This window comes from Capra hircus, chromosome 7, assembly GCF_001704415.2.
Source record: "Capra hircus breed San Clemente chromosome 7, ASM170441v1, whole genome shotgun sequence".
Lineage (NCBI taxonomy): Eukaryota > Metazoa > Chordata > Mammalia > Artiodactyla > Bovidae > Capra > Capra hircus.
In genome coordinates, this window is record NC_030814.1 from 104852580 (window position 1) to 104870159 (window position 17580).

At 50.9% G+C, this 17580-nt stretch overlaps 1 protein-coding gene across 4 annotated transcripts in view; it reads left to right on the top strand.

Moving 5' to 3' along the window:
* Positions 1 to 17580, top strand: part of GATAD2A (GATA zinc finger domain containing 2A) — a 98943-nt gene that overhangs the window by 15341 nt on the left and 66022 nt on the right. The window lies entirely within an intron of this gene.

The following is a 17580-nucleotide window of genomic DNA, read 5'->3' on the forward strand; positions in this document are numbered from 1 at the left end:
GGGTTGGCATCAGTGACTAGACAGCAGCAGCTGGCCTTTTAAAGGGATTATTGCCAAGAATCGGAATTGATCACTTCAACAAGGAAAGGCTTATGGGCAGGGCCCTAGCCTAGAGCGTGACTGACACTTGGTGTGTATGTAAACACTGGGACCCAGAAATGAATGGGGACCCCTCCCTTAGGCACCGAATGACTTGGGAAACCTGCGTGCACGTCTCTCCCTTGCCCTGGGAATTTAATTTTGTGTATTTGACTCTGCCTCTTTACGTGTGTGGTTCATCCTTATCTTTAGAGCTTTGGATTCTTTAGATCAAAGTCCGAGTGAGTCACTTGAGCCTTTAATTTTTTTCTCTTCCTTACCCTTTTACTTCTTTCAGTTTTCTCGGAGTACATAGTACTGGTTAAGTCTGGTTCTTGTGTGTCCATTTCACACAGTGACACCTTCTGGCCGTGGTAGCACAGAGAAACTGAGGGACAGGCAGCCTTCTGTGCAGTTGCTTCAGTCTTGGACCTACTGTCCTGTTGAAACTCTTTTTCTTCTGATAGCGGTTACAAGTTTTCTTTTAAGTTCAGTTCAATTCAGTCACTCAGTGATGTCCAACTCTTTCCGACCCCGTGGACTGCAACACGCCAGGCTTCTTTGTCCATCACCAACTCCCGGAGCTTGCTCAAATTCATGGCCACTAAGTTGGTGATGCCATTGAACCATCTTATCCTCTGTCCTCCCCTTTTCCTCCTGCCTTCAATCTTACGTGAAATGTTCGCTGGCACCAGAGTGCTGGTAGCTTGTTAGACCTGACAGCAAGCTGTGGAGGAAAGACCAAACTGGCCCCAATTTGAGTGCCCACTGTATGCTAAGCTCAGTTCACAGACATATTATTTCAGTGCCACTAATAATCCGATTTGGGAAGGGAGAGTATAGTCCTCATATTACAGGTGAGATAACTGGAGGCCAGGACTTCTTGAGGCCAGGCTGCTTGCCCAAGACTGCTGAGTAGTATAGAGCTGGGCTTGCGCCTGCCCTGTGGGGCACCGGAGCCCAGGAATGCTCCGGTTTGCAAGCTGTGTATGAGGATTTTCTGGGAGCTCCCACAATACAAAGCCATGTACTTGTCCAAGCTCCAGTACACCTCTGCTTGGAGTTGGGGGATGATCTGGTAACTCCGTTTCTAGCCCTGCTTTGTCCTTGGAGAGCAGAGTTACCAGGTGGCTTTTAAGAACCAAGCCACAGAGTCACCCCATTGCTTCGCTTCTATAGCCTGTAACTCAGAAAAGTTGGCCCTTTTAGGGAGGAAGCAGTTTAGATTGGGGATTTTGAGAGTGATCTGCTAGACCCTCTCCTCGCTAACTCCCCCACCCTTCAGCTTTCATCCCTTCTGCTGCCCCTGAAATTCTGAGGCTGGTTTTTGCAGAGGATTGCCTGTCATCTTGGATGTGGTGTAGAGAATGGGATTAATGTATTAATGATTTGGATGCATTGTTATTTCCATTCAGATGACATCATTTTTTTTAAATGTCAAGTCATCTCTATTAATGCAGTATCATTTGGCAGATCCTACAATCTTATATTTTGATAGAGAGGAAAGAAATAATGCTGCTCTTGGTAGAAAAAAATCCTGGAAGAATTTGTAGCAAGATGTCAACAAAATCTTTGGGTTAGGATTAGCAGTAGTTTTTTGTTTTTATAAACTTTTTGGTGTCTGTATTTTACAATTTTTTTTTTTAAGAACACTTTTAAATTTAAGTATTGAATGATAAAGCACTTAAAAGACTCCAGTTTTCAACTCTTGTAAGTAGTTCTTCTCACTTGTTTTGCATCACTTATTTCGTGACTTTGTGGCATTGCAAGTAGTGATTTCTCTATTGATTTATTCAATAAATATCAGAGTGCACACTGTGCCTCCGGCACTGTGCTAGGAATCTCTCCCTGCTCGGTGGAGTTAACTGTGAGATTAATGGGAGAGCAATTGTAACTAATCTCATAAACTTGAGGAAACTTAACATGGGCCAAGGATAGAAGGATGCTGTGAACTGGTAAGCAGGACTCGAGGGGGCCTTCCTTCGTCTGGGATCAGAGGACATGTAGGAGCTAAATAAGTGGAAAAGGGAGAGCATTTCTGGCAGAGAGTGTTTGGGATTGAAGGAAGATCAGTGTGGTTGGGGCAGAGAGAGACAAATGGGCAGATTCCAGGGCTGAGGGGGTCCGGCGTTTGCCATAAGAGCAGCGGGACCCAGCTGAAGAGGGCAAGGCAGGGGCCAGTGTGATGAGGGCACATTGAAGCTCATAGCTAGACCTCCTTGGGCCTGAGATCGCAGAGGACTAGAAGATGCACCTGAAGGACGCGAGTGGGAGAGTAGTGAAGCTGTTTCTGAAATGTTGGCATTTTCTGGTGTTCTGTTGGGAGAAAATAAAAAATGACCTGCAGAGCCTTGAATGTGTCAGTTTCCAAGACACAAAAGTGTAATACTCTTGCCGCTGAATCCAGTTAAGGACTGTCAGCGTGAGTGTGTTAACCTCTGAAAGCATGGGCAACTCAAATACTTGTCTCGAGAACTATCTGGACTTGGGGTGTTTCTGTGCCATCAAATGGAATGGACAGGACTGTTTTCCCTGGGCTTATTTTTTTCCCCCAATAATTGAGATAATTTATGCTCATTGTAGAAAACTAGGAAGGTTATGAAACAGGGGAGTAGGTGAGGTCTTCATGAGCTGTCGTCCTGGGGTAATAGAGCATCGTTGGGATTTCCTTATAATAGTTGTCGGGTTGGGAAGTGCCGCAGAACCAGAAGAACGAGTTGGCAGTGTCATAGTTTGAGGCTTACAGAACTGTGCTGCCAGCGAAATGTGGTTGGTTGTTAGAATGGATGCTCTTGAGTTATATGAACTGTTTTAGGAGGTGAGTTAGTCAGTCTGGCTTCAGATTGCTATTTGTTCAGCTAATGAAACTTACTTCATGTGCCAACTGTGCAAAGCTACATCTTTGTCTTGAATGAGGAGGGCAGTGTGTTACGAAGGTGGAGGTAGAAGGCCGGGGACCTGAAGAGGTGGCAGTGAGGTGGAAGGTGGTGAGACTGTTATTGGAAACAAGTAGCAGCTGGGGACGCATCTTGCAGACCTGTGGATTTTGGCAAACATGATGCAGGACTTTTTAGTCAAGAGGAATGTCAGGCTACAGGCTTCTTGCCCCTCCCCTTGCTTTCTAGGCTGTATTTGCGACCTCTTTTTTCGTCTGATGAAAATGTAGGTTAGTCTTTTAGAAGACAAAGAAACTTACTGTAATTGAAAACCTGCAGGTCACCTTAGGAAGTGACTGGGAATCCTCTGGAACACTCCAGGGTATGTGAGAAAGGGTTCTTGAAACTTCAGTGCACTGCACCCACTTTCTCGCTCTCAGTCTTCACAGAGGTACCTGTTTCACAGATGAGTTTGACAGGGATCTTGCTTTCCTGTTCTGATTCCCAGTTCTTGGATTCCTTATGTGAAAAGTCTGAAGATTTGATATGTGTCCGAGGAAATCTGAGGTAGAATGTGCTGGCTCAGATGGGCTGTACCTGAAAGGGGGCTCTCAACAAAATTGAGGCAGGAGTTTGGAGGGAAGATTTGGTGAGGTTGTAAACTTTGAGGCTGCTTGGCCTCAGGTCCGGCCATAGCTGAGGGTGGGGTAGAGGCCAGAGGCAGAGTCGGAGGCGATGTGGGATTGGAAAGAAAGTCTTCACTTGAGGCTGAAGAGTCCTTCAGCTATTCTTCCTGTGTCTCCATGTCTACACTTGACACTACTAGACCTGCCTTGATGGCCAGGTCTTTTGATTTGAACCTTCAGACCTAATTTACCCTAAACGAGGTAATGCCTTTGAGCGCACTCCAGCACTGCTGGGTCACATGCTCATCCAGCTCCTCCTGGGGCTGGGGTGGGCGGGGTTCCGGGCAGCAGGTCCCTGTGGAGGTGTCCTGGGCCAGCCCTGGCGCTGCCTTAGGTTGGGTGTGAGCTCCACCCAGCCTCTTCATAGTGACTTGACCTTGATGAGCCTCATCCTCTGTTTCCCATTTCTTCTTTTAAACATATTTGTTTTAATTAATTTATGTGGCTGTTCCAGGTGTTCGTTGTGGCCTGGCAATTCTTGGGGAACTCTTAGTTTCCTGACTAGGGATCAACCCTGGGGCCCCTGCGTTCAGAGTCTTAGCCACTGCGCCTCCAGGAAAGTTCCCCGTGTTTCATTTCTGAAAAGGAGAAAGTATTGTCTCCCATGATGACTGACTTGGAAGTGAGATAACACATGCAAAGGGGCCTAGTGCGGCACCTGGTGTGTGCCTGCTCACACACTCGGGGCCACTGAATGTGCTGTTGTGGCTGGAATCGATGAGGCAGAGCCGAAAAGCTCCCTGCGCTGCTTCTCACGTGTGGAACACCTCCATGCTTGTGGGACACATGTCTGTCTGCCCCTGAGAACCGCAACCTGTCCGCACGTTTGAGATGGAAGAAGGTGAAGCACCTGCAGAGGGTGATGCTTGTAAGGTCACCTTGCTGGGTTTTCTACATCTGGGACTGGGCCCCAGCCTTTCTAATCTCAGACCGAATGTTTCTTCATCAGCCTTGGCGCCTCCCTGGCAATGCCTGGGTTGGTGATGCCTCATCGGGGCAAAGGGGACACAGCCCCTCTTCCAGACCCTGGGCTTTCTGAACCTCACATTTTGATTTTCAGGGGGCTGCTCTTCTGTTTGTAAGATGTTCGCCAGGCAGATCCTCATGGGGTCCTGCCGTTGAGAACCAAGAGAGGCTTCTGTACTTCTGGCCTTATCACTGAGTGCGCTTTGGCCAGGGATTGGAAGTAGGTTGCTTGATGGTGCTTGCTGTGGCTAATGGGAAAGTCTGGGCCTGAACCCTGTCTTTCTTCTGAACTTAGGCTGCTTGGGAATCTGAAGATCTGACAACTTACCATTCTTCAGCTGTGGGCAGGTTGCCTGGCCACCTGGCCTCAGCTTCCCCACCTGTAGATGGGCACTGTATCTTTAACCTCACGGGACGGTTGCAAGGACAACTGAGAAATGTTTGAAAAAGTAGTTAGGGGTATCCTAATCCTTAGTCCTCCATTTACTTCTGAGATGCAGCTCCTCCCCTGAGGGAATCCCCTGGTGGCCCAGTGGTTAGGACTCTTGGACTTCCACTGCAGGGAGCATGGGTTCCATCCCTGGTTGGGGAACTAAGATCCAAAAACAAGCCAAAACCAAAATCCTCCTCTGCCCAGAGGACAGCTACAGGAATACCCCCCAGGTTTTACATCTCAGTTATCAAGCACAGTGAAACAGATTGAGGAGCTAGATTTTCTTTATAACAAAATTCTACCACAGCCTAACAATTTGGAGGTCTTCAGAACTCATTGTAAGGAGATCTCACCTAAAAAAGTCAGTCAGGTTGCCCAGAAGGGAATTAAAAAAGCCTCCTGGTCTTAACTCTGCATATAATCCCAATATAACATTTCCTCCAATTCCAATTGTTCTATGCAATTACCCTTTGAGTCAGTGGCTGTTAAACTTGACCCAGCACATTTTTACCTAGGAGGAAGGTTCTCACCAGGACCTTGGAGGTGAGCAGGTTTCCAGGCCAGTTTTTCCTTACTGGAGTTTCCGTTTGTTGGGCTTTTGTGGCAGTGACAACAGCTTTAGTTTTCGTGTGTGTTTTGGGCGGGCTCTCACTGCTAGCCAGCCAGTTCTGAAAATTTTGCTGGGGCAACTTTCATTCATCCGTGGAGGGAAGTACCCCCCGCCCCCCAAGTTGTTCAGCGCTGTGGGGACAGTAGGAGCATGGCAAACAGAATCCTTGGTTTGAAGGTGTTGGTGGCATTGGTTGAGTCACTCCAGACCTGTGATATTCTCAGGGCTTGCTTTTCATTGACAGAACACTTTAACTTCATTTTCTTTTCTTTCCTGTATTATTGTGTATGTAAAGGCTTAATGCATTCCTTCAGTGGCAAGTGATTTTTTCAGAGGATTCTAGAGTCAGATCCCTCCTTGGGATTCTTTTTCCTGCACTGGGGAGATTTTGAGGGTTTGGTTAGTGTTTTCCTTGCCACTTTTGTTTGATTAGCTGACCTTTTCAGCAGTTTGTGTGTTGGTCATCTGTCTCCTGCCTCTTTCCCCAAACCTTTTAGGTTTTTGTTGTTGAGGCTTTCTGTCTCTTTCAACCCTACAAGTGACATTTCCTGATACTCAAGTCTGGGGAGAAGGTGGGAGTCTCAGGTGTCAGTAGTAGTTATACCCTGGTCTGCTTTTGAAGTTTTCTTGGTTAAAGATATTAACAGACTTGAGTCTGGATTGAAATGTAATTGCAGCCTACTGTCAATTTCTGTTTGTCAAGAAGAGCATTAGAAATGTAACTATTTTTGGTCCTTGGGCAGCAGACAAGTTTAATATTCACCTGGGACTAGCTTCTGTGTGCTGTTTTGCTGAACCCAGCAGGCGGCATACAGTCTTCCAGATGAGCGGGGCGGGGCTTGATGTTACAAACTGGAAACTGAGGCCTGAGAGGGGGTGTGGCCCGCCCTGTGTTGACTTGCAGAAGAGAGAAGGATGCAGAGCTCTCTCTATTCCCTCCTGGAACCTCCTGGTCTGATCTGTTATCCTTACTTCTTTATGGCTTGGTTAGTTTCACAATTTTTGTTTTGTTTTAGGTTTCTCTTCCCTCTATTTATGTAGTGTAGGTCCACTGGCAGGTTTCCTTCCTCAGGACCTTGTCTTTTGAGGTCATCACGGCATCTAATGTGAGGATGGGACAGGACACAGGCAAGAATTCAGGCTGCTTCTGGAGTCTCCGGGCTGCATTTAAAAACCAGCAAACGAAACAAACTGTAGCTATGTTTCTTGTTCTGGAATTGAGTGGTTGATGGCTTTTAGTTTTAAGAGCATTAAACTGCTTTTCCCGATCTATTAAAAAACAAGAGATGGCACTCATTATTTAGGCATCCTCCATGTGAATCATTTTGAGTGACCATTTCAGGATTCAGAAAAGGTGGACATCAGATCCTGTATCAGGCTCTGCTTGTCTAGGGCAGGAGGGATGGTCCTTAACACTCAGGTAAGGGTGAGTCTAGAACACCACAGGCTGGCTGCTGAAAAGCTTTGAGAGAGGTTATTTCTCACCTACCCTTTGTATGTAGGGGGAGTCCGCTCTGCCTGCTGAAGTCATCTTTAAGCTGTTTCACAGGTGAACTGGTTACAGGGGTTGAATGTGTTCTTGGACGAGAGAAGATTGGGGTAAGGGGTGCTGAGGGGTTCCAGGAGGTACGTTGATGGTTTGGGAATCTTGCCTCAGGATTGGACAGTTGTCCTTTCCTGCTGCTGGTGCCATCAACATGCCCACTCAGCCCCTCAGGGAGGATGGAAGGGGCTCCTCTTAACTTTCCAGAGATAAAATCAGGTGGCTCTGCCGTGACATGCAGCGAAAGTGGAAGGTCCCTGGGAAGGTGCTCTGCATTGGGTGAGCACAGAGAGGCCTGCGCGCACCTTCTGTGAATTTAAGATGGTGGGAGCATGCCCACCTTGTTGCCTTGGTTTACTGCAGAAAGGAGAAGGAAACTTAAATTGTAACCAGTCTTCTGTGAACCATTGTTGGCTGCTGCTTTTTCTTTTTTTAAGTTATTTTTTAAAAAAGTTAGCCCATTGATATTTAAGAGCCTAAGTTACTCTAGTAGGTGACCCCATGGAGTGAAATGCAGTGCAGGCATCTCACTGCTGCACTGTGAGTTGGTGACTCACACTTGGGCACACACTCAGGCCACGGCACGAGTTGCGGGCTCTGAGATTCCCTAAGGAGAGATGCTGAGCTGGGTGACAGAGACGCAGAGATGGCCTCGGGCCCAGGTAGCCCCAACGCAGCTCCTCAGCGAGTTGCCCTCATATCGCTGAAGTGCACTGTGCACATATAGTTTTTGTTACATGTCATGACATGAGAGAGATGGGCCACCTGATCTGTGCTTGCCACGCACGCTCTTCTGGGAAGAGATGATTTCCTTGGTCTCGGGGGTCTTAACAGCCATTGTGAAGCAGGTTCGTTGTGTGGGACTGGACTGTTGGAGGGAGTGCTCCCTGCACCGGCGTGTCAGGGAGGGATGGCACTGGCAGATCACTGTCCTGGGCCTCAGGGTTTATGGAAAGTCTTAGTGGGAAATAAGTTTGAAAAATGATTATTGTTGATGACCTTAAATGGAGGGCTGTTGACACTTGATACTAAAAGCACGGAGAGCCCTCAGGTTTGTGAGGAGGAAAATGCTGACTTGAATTGGGTAGGGAAGCCAGTGAGGTAAAAGGGCCACTGATAAGAGGCAAGCATGAGCTGACACGGCCTTGAATTTGCCTGATGGGGAGTAAAAAGCAGGGACAGGTGCCAGAGATCCTGTGCGTGAAGATCGGGTAGGGATTAACTGGATACCAGGGACTGAGGACAAGTCATCTGTTCATTCAGCAACTGGGGTCCCTTCTCTGCCTGGCCTGTGCTGTGCCCCTGGGTTCTGGCGATGGGTGAGATGGCTGGCTCCTGTCCTCGGGGGTCTTAACTCTTCGTGGGGAGACAGGGCGCAGTGCTCTGGGAAAGAGGAAGGATGGGCAGGAGCGTGTCCAGGTGGTGGCTCCCGAGTGGGGACTGGAAGGTGGCAGAGGCCCTGAGATAGTGGGCCTTAAGTTTTCAGGGTGCTGAGTTTGAGCAAAGGTGGGGTGAGCTGGGTCCTAGAGAAGCGTGGCCTGAGATTGTGTCTCCTTCCTGGGAGAAGCCAGGCGTTGTGAGACAGCTCAGCCTGTGGGCCTGGATGGCCGCTCTCTGCTTCACTGGGATTCATAGTGGATTGAGGTGTGGGGGGTCGTGTGTGGTGTCAGGACCCAGGACCCTCATGAACTGAGGGGTGTGTGTCTTTGACCCTTCTCTGGGGGCTGGGTGCAGAACTTGATCTGTCCCTGTGTCTCCTCCTCCCCAAACTAGCAGTGCTTTGTGTTAGATGAAAGTGTGGTAAATAACAGATAAAAGAATCAAATATCTGAGGGACGGTCCCGTATATGAACAGTTTGTCCTGCTCTGTTCCCAAGAGTGAAGTAGTGATGAGTGGATTGAAATTAGGAGGACATGGCCCTTAACTTCGCCTGAGAAAGAGCTTTGTAGTAGTTAAGAGGGACCAAGAAGAGGCTCAGTGTGATTCCTGTGCCCCGGGAGCTGGTTGGTAATCAGCATTTTCTAAAATCTGAGAATTTTCCAGCTTGAGGCTTTGGACGCTTTTCCAGACAGACCTGGAGCGATTAAGACACTTCCCTGAAACATCCACATGAATTTTTCCAACAGCTGCTACTTTCTAGTTTGAAAAGTTACCCTGTTTCATGCATTGCTCAAATGTTTTCAAATCCTAACTCTTTTGGCAGAGTTCAGGGAAGAAGACAGGTGGATGTCCTGCCAAATGACAGTACGGGTTTTGAGAGTAGGGAGGGGTTGTGGACGCAGGAAGGAAGGGGGCCTTGGAGACCTGGCCCTCGGGAAAGAATGACTTGGTTCTGAGAGTGGCATCTGCCTGTTGACGGCCAGGGGTCCTGGTTTTGAGGTTATGGGTGGGAGTGAGTTAGGCTGAGGGCAGCAGACTGGTACCTCGTGTGCAGAGCTGGGTGGGCCAGCATGCTTCCCGGCCTCCAGCCACCTCAGGAAGCCCTCCCTTCAGGGCCTGGGCCGCCCCCAGCTCTATGCTCCGTGGCTGGGGAGACTGCCGAGTCAGAGGCCAGGGGACCTGTCTCCTCCCCCGGTCTGCGTCCGCTCTGTCTCCTGCCTCCTGTGAGCACTTTGCTCTTCCGATGGAAGGAGAGCAGCTCAGTCTGCACGAGTCCTCGCCGCGGGCCCCAGGTCTGCTTGGTGGAGTGCTGAGTGTGGTTGGCATATGTGTACATCTCACACAATGCAAAAGGGTCTTCATTTATATTTATGGCCCAGGCTGGCAGTGTTGGTCAAGTCCTCTTCCCTGAGCTTGTATGTACCCTGGCAGGTGGGTGCTTAGGAATCTGTGCTTCAGCACCCTCCAGGGTTTTAGTGTCTCTCATAGAAGCTGAAGACACTCACGAGTCCCTGAATTTGCTGTATGGTTCGTGGAATGGGGGTTTGCACAGCGAGGTTTCCTGAAATTCAGGAAAGGGTTAAGAAGGCAATGGCGCCCCACTCCAGTACTCTCGCCTGGAAAATCCCATGAATGGAGGAGCCTGGTGGGCTGCATCCATGGGGTCGCTAAGAGTCGGGCACGACTGAGCGACTTCACTTTCACTTTTCACTTTCATGCATTGGAGAAGGAAATGGCAACCCACTCCAACGTTCTTGTCTGGAGAATCCCAGGGACGGGGGAGCCTGGTGGGCTGTCGTCTATGGGGTTGCACAGTCAGACACAACTGAAGCGACTTAGCAGCAGTGTGCTCTAATCAGAGGTTGTGCTGACCTTTGCTTTAGGAAGTTCTCCCAGAACCTTGGGAGGGATCCAGCCTTAGGATGGCCTTAGCTAGAGACAGGCTGCCCCACAAGGTGTCATGGTTGAGATTGGAGCCTGGGTCTGGATCCCCATTTAACCCTGTAACCCTGGCTTGTCACCTTGACTTCTCTCAGCCTGTTTTCTCACCTGTCAAGTGTTCCGTGTGCGGTGTGGGTGGCGGCGGCAGTCCCCCCGTGTGCAGTGTGGGTAGTGTCAGCAGTGCCTGTGTGAAGCATGGGTAGCGTTGGTAGTACCTCATTCTGTGGTTATGAGGATTAGATGAAATCAGGCATGTAAAGTACTGGCACCATGCCTGGCACCAAGTAAAGAATTTAATAATTGTTAGCCACTGTTACACTTTTCTTTTCCTCCTCTAGTAACAAAATCTCTTGTCAGTGTGCTAAAGGTGATTCTCTGGATGTTCTGGGCTTTGTCAGCAGTGGGCTTTTTTTTCTGCAGCAGTTTGAATCTGTGTGCCCAGCGGTGGCTTTCCCAGTGAAGAGTCAGGCCCTCCCCTTCCCATGCCACCAAAGCTTGATGAGCCCTGGAAGGAGTCCTGGACCACGGGGGCCTGCGGAGCCCCTACTTCCAGCAGTCGTGTCACTGGGGTCTTGGGGACAGACCTGCAGTGACTGGGGCCTAGGTCTGTGTGAGGCGGCTGGTGACAGAGCATGGCAGTGGGGTGGGCCGCGGAGGAGGCCAGAGGGGTCCTGCAAGGCGCGCCCAGTAAAGGTGAGGTGACTGGACACCTCACTCTGGCCTCCCTGGCACTCCTCCTCCTCCTCCCTCTTCACCCATTTTGGTCTGGGAGGGCTGGTGACCTGGGACTCGAAGTGACTTCCCAGAGGATTTCTTGCTTGAGTTGGGTTATGTTGGCAGGACTGTGCCATTGGGACGAGATGGACTTTGTGGGCTACTTGGGGGCACTTAGCACCGTGTTGCTGTGGACTGTGTGGTCTGCGCTCTCAACAACTGACAGCTTCGAAGTGCACCTTTGCCTGGAAGATAAAATGTGTGCTGGCTGGTGTGTGCCCACGTGCTCACGCGCCTGTGTGGGGGCCCTGTGTGTGCTGGCTGGTGTGTGCCCACGTGCTCACGCGCCTGTGTGGGGGCCCTGTGTGTGCTGGCTGGTGTGTGCCCACGTGCTCACGCGCCTGTGTGGGGGCCCTGTGTGTGCTGGCTGGTGTGTGCCCACGTGCTCACGCGCCTGTGTGGGGGCCCTGTGTGTGCTGTGTGTGCCTGCTGGGATGTGGACTTGGTGTGGCAGAGTCCTGCCTTTCGTGGGGTCCCTGGCTTCCGCTGGGGTGAGTTTCAGGTATAGGCAAAGTCCCCCTGAGGGCACACCCCACAGGTTTCTTCGGGCTTCTTATCTCAAGGCAGAGATTCACATGGCATTTGCATTGTACCCCACAGCCCATCAGTTGGTACTACAGTCTACCACCAAGGAGAACTCCGATTTGCAGCAAAGGGCAAAGCAAAGCATATTTCAAAATTCTGGTCTCACCTTCGCGCCCCTGGAGGCAGGCCCTCCTCGGAAGCCCTGGTGGGGCGGGCTTGGCCCCGCCGCCTCTCCCGGAGCCGCGTCTCCAGGTGTGCGAGTCCCTAGTACAGCCCCTTCCTGTCTGCTCCCCAGATGCTGGCTTCTTGGCCGAGGGGAGCAGAACTCTTTCCAGCCAGCAAGGCACTTCCTCTCCCCACTGGCCCTTCTGTGAGGAGGAACACTGATGGCCCACGGAAGCTGGTGTTGTCCACCCTCCCTCTTGCCCGCCTCCTCTAAGACATTAGGGAGTCTCTGCTTCTCCATCTTGGGCTCAGTTTACCCTGTAAGGGCTGGGGGAAGTGGACAGTTGGATGGTTCCCTGAAACACCCTCTCTTAGGAACCCTTCTGATCCTGGTGTTCTCTGATCATACCTTTATTGTTGGGTACATTGTCAGGAAGATGCGGTGTACGCTCCTGTCACTTCTCGGTTTATTTTTAATCGGCTTGTGTAGTGCAGGCTTGTGTGTAGGACTTCCCTGGTGGCTCAGATGGTAAAGAATCTGCACGCAATGCAGGAGACCTGGGTTTGATCCTTGGGTTGGGAAAATCCCCTGGAGGAGGGCATGGCAACCTCCTCTAGTATTCTTGCCTGGAAAATCCCATGAACAGAGGAGCCTGGTGAGCTGCAGTCCGTGGGGTTGCAGAGTCGGACACGACTGAGCAAGTGAGCACAGCACCGTGCAGGCCGCAGTTTACTGAGGGATGTTGCCATTGTGGTGTCTTTTTTGAAACTTTGCAGCATTTTAATCAGTCGTGCAATTTAAAAGAATAAGTTTTCTTTATGGCTGCGCTGTTTGTTGATGTGTGTGAGTCTTCTCTAGTTGTGGCAAGTGGGCGCTACTCTCTAGTTGTGATGCTTGAGCTTCTTGTGGTGGGTTCTCTTGTTGCGGAGTGTGGTCTAAGTAGTTACGGCACATGGGCTTAGTTGCTCCGTGGTATACGGGGTCTTCCTAGACCAGGGATCGAACCCATGTCTCCTGCATTGGCAGGTGGATTCTTTACCCCTGAGCCACCAGGGAAGCCCTTGCCTGTATTTTTTTGTGCAGTTTATTTGGGGAGTGGAGGGAAGGACTGAGTGATAGTGAAGCGTCTCAGGGACATGGGCCCGGTCTGAGAAGCAGGTTTCTAGAACCATACTTGTAGCTGGGTGTATACCAGCCCCATGGGGTTTGTTCTGTACACAGGCCTCAAAATGTTAGAATGATCTGTTATTCTGCCTCGAAGAGGCATTGTGTTGAGTGAAGGAAACCAGACAATAAAGGACAAAGACTGCATGATTTCTGCTTAAATGAGATGCCTGGAGTAGTCAAATGCATAGAAACAGAAAGTAGGAGGGTGGGCGCCTGGCTAGGGGTGTGGGGGAGGGAAGAATGGGGGATCAGTGTGTCAGGGGGACAGTTTCAGTTTTGCCAGGTGAAGGGGTTCTGGAGATGGGTGGTGCTGACCGCTGTACAGCAGTATGAGTGTACGTAATGCCGCTAAACTGGACCCTGAAAATGACTAAGACCAAGAAAATGACTCAGTCAGTAAATGTTATGTATATTTTATTAATACCACATTGAGGAAGAAAAACAAAAGGGAACCTTTGTGAATTTAGAAATATCCTGCATCTTTATGAGAGCATGCATTTTTAGCCTCCAATGTTAGCTTAGAGAGAAATGAACAAAGACACTCACAGTTTGATGGTCTACCTTCTGTCAGATACTAGGGGCTTTTTGACACAAAAAGATAGGCATAGTTCTAGAAGGCTCATTGTGACATCATCTTGGGGTTCTGATTCCGTGGGTGTTCTTTGGTTCTTAGGAGGGTGGGGCCTGGAGGCGCTTCCTCCCCTCGCTAGCGTGACACAGGCCTGGAGTCTGCAGGAGGCCTGGGGGAGCAGTGTCCTGGACACCTGAGGTCTCCTCCCAGTGCCTGAAGAGACGGCCGGTACCCCTGTTTCCCTGTGGCCCTTTGTCAGAGAATCCCCTTAGGGTGGCACAGACTCACGGGTGTGCACAGAAGGGGGGACTCCGGTTCGTGGGTCCTCGCTACTAACACCAAAGTTATTTCCGCTTTTGTTCTTACATTTTCTTCAGAGTGTCCTTTCATAACGTAACACACTAACACTAAACCCTTCTAACACTTACCAAAGTCTCAGGTCTGTCTAGGGGGGGACATTTGATTCCTGTGCGTTTTAAATATGGAGGGAGGTGGTTTCTCTGACGTTTTGAATCCACCTCCAAGGTGGATTGCTTGGGCAGCTGTTAGGGAGTGAGTGTGAAGACACTGAAAGCAGCCTCATTATAAGGAGGCTTAGGATTTTGAGGAACAACAGTAATCATAGTCAAAGAAAGAACTAGTTGCTGCCATTGGAGAGCCTGCCTGGAGCCAGGCTTTGTTGCTTGGTCCTCAGAGTGATCTTGAGTCCTGAGGGACTAAGCGGGCCCCCAGGGGCACAATTGGATTTGGCCCCAGAGTGTTTGAATTGTCAGGAGGGTCGTGGCCGAGCAGTTGGGTGTCTGTGACTCATCAGGAAGACTCTGTCCATCATCCTCAGGATGGGCTGGTGGTGTGAAAGGGAGGGATATCCAGAATGCGTAGGAGAGGAGGGGGAGGTGGAGTCAGGTCTTCAGGAGGGCATGGGTCTGTTGGAAGGATTGTTGATGGTATTTTTTCGGGAGGGATGCAAAAGGAGAAAGGGGGTGGCTGAGGGTGAGATGGTTAGATGGTATCATTGACACAATGGACGTGAGTTTGAGCAAACTCCGGGAGATGGTGGACAGAGGAACCTGCCATGCCGCAGTCCATGGGGTTGCAGAGAATTGGACGTTGACTGAGTGACTGAAAAACTACAACAAAATAGAATTTTGGCCATTGGAAAGAGGGAGGGGAGTAGTTCAGGATGTTGGTGAATGGGTACTGGGGTACCTCTCACTTCTCAGCAGTGATAGGGAGGCGCTTCTGGACACAAGGCCATTGAGGACTGTGGGAGTCTCCAAGCACCTTTCTCCAGATGGCCGTGTGAGGGAGTCGGGGGAGCCCCTCCCCCGAGAAGCCCTGGGCCCCCAGGGGCTGTGGCGATGCTGTGGCCTTACCTGTCTCCATGTGTCGTTTATTCCTAATGTTATTTATATTGTTATGTTTTCCCATCAAGTTGGTGGTGAAAACAGGCTTCCCAAGTGGCTCAGCCGTAAAGAATCTGCCTGCCAATCCAGGAGACGTAGAGACGTGGGCTTGATCCCTGGGTTGAGAAGATCCCCTGGAGGAGGAAACGGCTGCCCGGTCCAGTATTCTTGCCAGGGGGTCACGAAGAGTTGGACTTGACCTGGCGACTGAGCACAGTGGTGGGAGCACGGTGGCTGGGCGTTGATAACTGGCAGAGGAGGCTGCGTTGTCATTTCTTCTCCATTCCTTGTTGGGCCTTGGATAAGATGAGGAAGAGCCGTTTCTCCTGGGGAACATGGAGTGTTTGGGGAGAGAACTGAGTGGGATGCTTGTCAGATGTCAAGATCAGCCATGGCAAGTGATGGGGTTTTAACCCTTAGGGATGAAAGGGAGAGGGTTTCTGAGTAATGCATGTTTTGAGTCTGACAGATGAGTAGGGGGAAGGAAGTACTTTCCTAGGAGTGAGAATAGCATGTGCAAAGGCCGGGTCGTAGAGGAAGGCAGATGTGGTGGGTAAAGGAAACCAGCCCGGTGTGGCTGGAGGCAGGAGTGTGGTGTGTGTACCCATACATGCGTGCGTGCCTACACATATATGCATGCCAGATGACTTCCTGGGGTCGCCTGCCAAGAGACAGGGTCCTAAAGGCTGTAGTGAGGTGTTGGGAGCTTGAAGGAGCTTCAGGAAGGGACGGTGTGGGGACGCAGTCTGTCTCTTGGTGAGGCCATGGTTACTGTGGCTGAGTGGGACAGGCAAGGGCCCTTCAGGGGTCTGGGGGCCATGTACTGCTTGTTACCCCAGTGGGTGCTCTGGCTTGACATTGGAGATCGGCCAGCTCTAGTTGCCAAGGATAGGCTTGTGCAGCTGGCCTCACTGTCAGCTCCGTGGCCCTCGTGGGGCTGAGCCTCCCTCTCCAGCCTGCCTAGTCATGCTCTCCCTGCCTCTGGGGATACAGGGTTAATGAGGCTCTGGGCCTGGGGGAGAGCAGGTACTGCTTGGTCCTGGGGGATGTGGAGCCAGAGCACACCCTCGCTGCGCCTGCGCTCTGATCTTGTCTCAGGCAGGCAGCTCTGACTGAGTCTCCTCTGTCCCGGGAATGCTGAGCGGAGCCCGCCAGCTCAGTCTTGTTGGCTTTGGAGGCCATGTTGTCTTTTCACTACTGCTCGGCTCTGCCCTGTGGCTGAGAGCAGCCCTAGACGGGCTGACCTCGGGCGGACGTGGCAGTGTCCTAGGAAACCCATTTCCTAGAGCAGGCCCAGGCAGGAGTTTGCGATCCCTGGATTAGGGAATTGACTCTGAGCCAAGTTAATCTTTCCCTAGCCAGCCAGCACATGTTGCAGCAGTGTGACCTTTGGGCTTCCTTGGAGTAATCCACTGTTGGCCTGCCTCAGTTTCTCCCTTTCTCATAGGGCTGGCTGGGGATTTCGTCTCCTTGACAAATAGCAGTGCAGTTGCTTCGATTGTTGGCAGAAGGGTCTAGGGTAACCCCTTGTTTCTGGAGGGGGTGCCCCTTGTGTCTAATAAGTGGACTTTGTGGACCTAGGGGTGGGAGAAGGTGAATGGGATTGTTGGGTTTCACGTTGGCGGTTTTTTGGGTTTAATACCATGTCCTTGGGTCTGGATTGGAGCTAGGGTGGTTAAATATTTGGATGCAGAGAAGAATTTTAGAGACAGCACAAGTGTTTGAGTACAGACAGTGCTGAGGAGAAGGCAATGGCACCCCACTCCAGTACTCTTGCCTGGAAAATCCCATGGGCGGAGGAGCCTGGTAGGCTGCAGTCCATGGGTTCATGAAGAGTCGGACATGACTGAGCAACTTCACTTTTCACTTTCGTGCATTGGAGAAGGAAATGGCAACCCACTCCAGTGTTCTTGCCTGGAGAATCCCAGGGACGGGGGAGCCTGGTGGGCTGCCGTCGATGGGGTCGCAGACAGTCGGACACGACTGAAGCGACTTAGCAGCAGCAGCAGTGCTGAAGAGGAGACCAGAGGCATGCGGCTTCCGTAGGGCCAGGCCTCGGAAGGGATGGTGTGGTCCTCGGGGGAGCCCCTCAGAGAGCCCAGGCTTCCCCATCAGGTGCCCTTGGCCCCTGAGGGCTGGCCATGGGCACTGCAGCTTCAGTGTCTCTGAGGAACACTGGAGCTCCCCAGACAGTAGCCAGTGTCTGGCCGCGGCCTCCTCACCTCAAGTTAAGAGGGCGCGGACCTCACTTGCCTGAGCTGGAAAGGATGAAATGGCAACAGTGGACTTCTGTTCCCCGAAGTGCAGTGGCTTGATTTCATGTAAATCACCAATCACTACCTCCTCACCAAGTGTGGTCTCCCTCAGATTGGGAAATCGTTGTTTGGGTAGGATGAAGATTTGGGGTGTTGAGTGTGTTTGCATGTTAAGTGGAGTACCCAGGTGCAGGGTCAAAGC